This window comes from Ciconia boyciana, chromosome 14 (assembly GCF_034638445.1).
Source record: "Ciconia boyciana chromosome 14, ASM3463844v1, whole genome shotgun sequence".
Taxonomy (NCBI): Eukaryota; Metazoa; Chordata; class Aves; order Ciconiiformes; family Ciconiidae; genus Ciconia; species Ciconia boyciana.
In genome coordinates this window covers 9,859,091-9,864,354 of record NC_132947.1, presented here as the reverse complement: position 1 = coordinate 9,864,354, position 5,264 = coordinate 9,859,091, and positions in this window count along the sequence as shown.

The window sequence follows — 5,264 nt, the reverse complement described above, 5'->3', positions numbered from 1 at the left end:
CAAACTCCCAAACTTCTCACCCACCATCATGTTTGAAGAGCAAGCCGCCATTTCAATATTTCACAATTGTTCTCCAAAATCTTTTGATGGCCTTTCAAGTTCAAGCTTAGCCTGCATTTTCAGCCCACCTCCCCCCCTTCTGATGGGATGCAGAACACGGCAGAGCACCCAGCCATAGCCCCGGGCAGCCACTGGCCCCCTGCGGGCTGTGTCAGGCAGCTGAGGGGTGGCCACTCACACCTCTGCCTTGGGGATCACCACAGCTGGAAGCACGGACATCCTCTGCCCTGGCAGCTGATGCCAGGGAACGTCCACCTTCCCTCTTCCCTTCGATCCCCTTGCAGAGCAGGTCCTCTGCACGTGCCGCCTCTGCCTGGAGGCCATTGCTCGCTTGCTGGGAGGAGAGGGAAGTTCCTCCACCCCTCACACACCTCCTGGACCACCCTGCCTGCTGGGGGGACGTAAGGCTTGCGGAGATGTTCTCTCCAGTTTTCTTCAACTCCCTCACCCTGTCTCTATTTTCTGGCATGTTCGCAAAGGTTGACCATAGTCTTGCACTGGAAAACCAGTGGTGACTGAACTGAGCCCATCCCAGCACTCGCTTGGCCGTCTTACAGATGGCTGCTCTTCAGACAGTCTCTTTTTCTCTTGCACATAAAAAGTGAAGGTGGTTCTCCATCAAAATCAATAGAGGAGGTTAATTAAATACCTCTGCTCAGCAACACATCAAAGCCTCCTCCTCAAGCCCAGTGTGTGTGCGGGTGATCTTTGCCTGCTTTGCCCAGATCAGTCCCTTTGATACAGGAAGGGCTGCACGGGGGGGCTTAGGGAAGCCAAGCAGCAATTCAGCTCTTCTGATTACCAAGGACAACACAAGTATCATTTCAATAGATCTTAAGCTCTATAAAGCAGCTATGATTTATTCCTAGCCCAGAGCTATTTGTCCTGCATGGCTGTTTTTCTCCTTTCTGCAGAAAATGTCCTGGTAAAATGTGAACTGACTTTTGGGGTGCCACATGTGGCTGCACGAACCCTTCCTGCCCTGGTCTTTGCTCTTTGAAAGCAGGGTTCAGGAGGAAAGGAGGAAGTGAGATGGATGGCAGCAGTTCAGAGGCTGATGTGGGCTGAGTGAATCCCAGGGGCTGGGGGCTGCAGGGAACATACCGCCTCTGAGAGCAAATGCCCAGGGTCCCAGCAGCTGCTTTTCCAGTTAAAGCACCTAATAGCCCCCAGGAACACTGCAGACAAGGGAATTCAATAAAGATGCATTGTAAAAAGCACAATTTTTGAGCTTGCATAGTTTCTTCTGGGTAATAAATGTAATAAATTTTATTTTGTAATAAAAACTAGATTTCCTTGAAGCTTCCATAACAATAACTTGAGGATAGCTCAGCTGTTCTGCTTCCGCAGTGCTGGGTGCTAGCAGCTCTTCTCCACCTCTTCTCTGTGGCTGCTGACATGACATTGGCCACTGATGGGTCCCTGTAGAATGATCCATCAGTGGGTCCTTTAAGGAGCATGTGCTACTGCAGCCATGCAAAGGCCTGAAGTAACGTAGGACAGGTACGACTCACCCTGGCAGTCCCAGACCACTGAGCATGTGACATTAGAAACATTGTCCCTTGGTGTCTCTTTCTTGCCTACTGAAGAACTTGGCATCATCATGTACCGATGTGTGTGCAGAGAGGATGTGCACCAGTTGTCTTGCTGTAAAGTCAGAATCAACAATGTGAACAACAGGTCTCAAAGTATCTATTCTTAAGGCATCAATCTTCACGGTTTTCAATTTAGTAAACCAAGAAAGACCAGTTCAATTTTGCAAGAAATTGACTAAAACAAGGGTTTCCCTGTGGAAAAATATCAATTAGGATATGAACAAGCACAAACGAGCCGCAATGTCTGGGGAACCATCCCAGGAACTTCAGCAGTTTGCTTTACAAGTCTTCACAGTGCAACCTGAGACTGAGTCTCCCAACCATTTGCTTGATCAGGAGAAATGTGATGCTCCAGCCCTAATATGGACTAAAGCACAGTTTGGGGGGGGGGGTGACTTTGTAGATACAAGCAAATCCGTTGGCCTGCTCAGGATTCCAGGATTAAATGCAGCCATTCCAGACCCTGAAGGAGCACCCCCAAAAGACAGCAGGAGGCTGTCTTGGCACTGAGCAGCTGGAAAGCTGCAGCCTGGGAGGAGATGTACTTTCCAGCCAGTGCCTTGCAGGAACCACATATAAACATCAGCAATTACAGGCAAAGCAAACCCTAGTCATTCAGTGCCTTCGCGCTAGGTACCACCAGGCTTACCGAAGGCACTGGAAAGTCCTGCTTGGCTGTCAGAGAGAAATAGGTCTGCCCAGGTCTGGAATAAAGGGTCATAAAATCAGCTGTCTCCTCCTCTTCCCTACTTCAAACATAAATGGTTTGTCAGGGGAAAGCTGCACAGGGCAGCAGCTCCTTGGTGCTGTGAGAAGGCACCATAGGTGCTCTGAGCCAGGCAGGTTGTGCACAGAGCTCCAGCCCTTGCGAAATGCCAATACAAACACAACAGAAACTTTTAAACACCCATCTGAGCATCTCCTGCCCAGCCTTGCTGTGTGCAGGTCTTCTGGGCCACCACTGCTTGGGTTGGGAGCCTAAACTCCAACAGGACTTTTTTCCAGCAGCTAAATACTGCACTAATGCACTTTATACGTACAGTCGTGATGCTGAGTCATTCTGGAGCATCTTCCTTCCAGTTCTCACTCATTATGTTGCTGTCAAGGAACATCAACCCTCTGCCTGGACCCTGGGGCTCATTCTGTAGAAATAAAAACACAGCATTGTGTGTACTTGAGCTCATGAGTCCATTAGCTATATTTAGTTCCCATCTACCCAAGGATTTGCAAGAAAATGGATGAATGTGCAAACTTAATTGCAAGTTACATCCTATAGATTCTGACAGTTATGTTTTCCCTTGAAATATGCCTCCAGGATGCAGTTCTCTTTGAGTGTATCCAGTGTTTAGTTACTCAGAATGACTGTACAGCATGCTGGAGCCCCCCAGGCACCCTCAGACACTCAGCATCAGAGCTGCAGTCTCACAGCTACAAAGCTGATGTACAGCAATGGTATTTTTTGAGTGCAATTTTTTCTACCAGTTCTTCATCCCAATGGACTGGTCAATACATTAGTTGGGTTAAAAAGCAGCACTGTAACAACTCTCCACAAGCATACAGAGAAGTGGAAGAAGATGACCAGCTGATGGAAGGCAAGCCCTTGCTGTTTTACTCAATTTTCAATTCATATTGAACCCTGACGTCCTTTTCTGGCTGTAACATCCCAAAGCAGTATCTTTCCTTGTTAAACCCTAGGATTTGTGACCTGATGTCTTTCAACTCCAATTCAGAAGAGTTCAACAGGAGGAAAATAAATCTAAAATTATAAAACAGTCAATTCAGAAGAGCCGCCTTCTATTGCTGTATTTGGAAGATACCTGCTTGATCCACCCAAGTTATTCTGTATTCAGTCACTTGTAACTTTGCCAAAATTAAAACTGCTCAGGCTGGAATTTTCCACACCATTTTGGTCTCTAGTAGGAATCTGGTAGGAATCTCTAGTTGGTCTCTAGTAGGAATCAAAGGCAATTTCAGGAAAATTAGCTATTTTCAATGACCAGATCAGGGGAAAAGTACACAACATTAACAGGGATGAGATTGTTATTGGAGAAGAAAAAAATAAAGGATTCATCTGACATTTGCAGGTTGCACCTCTCTGCAGATGAACAAGGGAGAGGAATTAGGATTTTATGGGAAAACCTTAATTTTAGCATTCCATATCAATCAGCTGCTTGATTTTGCAACCCAAATATCCTTCTAATATAATAAACTAAGAGAATGAAATTACACTAACTAAACTGACAGAATGAAACCAACACTACAGTGGAGTCAGGATCCTGGGAGCTCTCCCGCTATATTGCACCAGTAAATAATTCCCGCAGTTTAGGACTCCTCCTGGTCTATGGTATAAAACCCAATACTTAATGAAAAAGATAAATATGCATTTCTAAAAGCATCTATACAGTTTGCTGAGGAATAAACATAAATTTAACAGATGGTTTTGCTGTGTAATCATACACTGGAGATACCAAAGGCATCCGGTGAATTTTCTATGTGATGATCTTTCTCCCAGGCTAAGGGACTTCTTCGGGACTCGTTAGCATCACCATCACCAGGAGCGCGCTGGGGAGGAGAGCCGCGCTCTGCAGACTCGCTGCACGCTCACTGCTTGACGCTACTGACTGCACGCGGCTGTCCAACACGCTTGCTCGCTCCTGCTCCCCACGGCACGCTGCAGTACTGAGCCTTTCTCCTCTCTTCTAGAAGACTTTCTCGGTGCTGCCTGCATGGAGGAATCTGCTATATTTAAGTTCTTGAAAGATAACAATGTCATATCCCAGCTATTTGATCTGTCCCTGGTGCAGCCAGCTCGTGCTTGACGCAGGGGCATGGCCATTGATCCTTTGCGGTCTCCTAGTGCCCATGGGAATGGGACAGCAGCAGGGGTCACAGGAAGGAAGACCCCAGAGGGGACAGTCCTGTGGATGGCATTTGTGAAGGGAAAAAAAACCTTTCCTTCAGCAAAGCTTTCCTTGGGAAAATTACAAGAAGTCCCTGCGCAGAGTAAGCTTGATGTGATGCTCTGGCGTGGTTTGTCCCCGTCCCTGCCCAGCTCTACCCCTCGCCCAGCCCCAAAGCGGCAATGCTCCCACCCGCCATGGCCAAAGCTGCAGCAGGGAAGCAGCTGCTTCAGCAGTTAAATATTTTGCACTCTTGCTAGGGGATTTTTTCTTTCAGTCCAACCTGTCTGAGGATTTTCACTGAGCTAGACCAGTATTTGGAGCCCACACACCAAAGCTCTGAATGGAGCAGGACCATCAAAGCTGTTATCAGTGGGTCTCGACCTCACACACTGCACTCACCAGGGTTTACATTGCCGTAGAGTTGGCCCCATTTCTGACCTTTCGGACTCTTAACAGGTTGCAGCAAGAAGGAAGCAAAGCCTGTTTGTGTTCCATGGTACAGAAGAAAGGACAGAGAGGGGCTATGGGGTAAAACTGGTTCTATATTTAAGGCCTGCATCGCGTTGTTATGGCAACAGGAATTCCAGCCACCACCGTGGGCTCCTCCGAACGCCTCCCTGCCATCCTCTGCAGAGCCCAACTTTGCATCACTCACCAGCCTCCTGCCTAACACTTGGGCTGAAAGGGAGGAAAAATAAATGTGCAA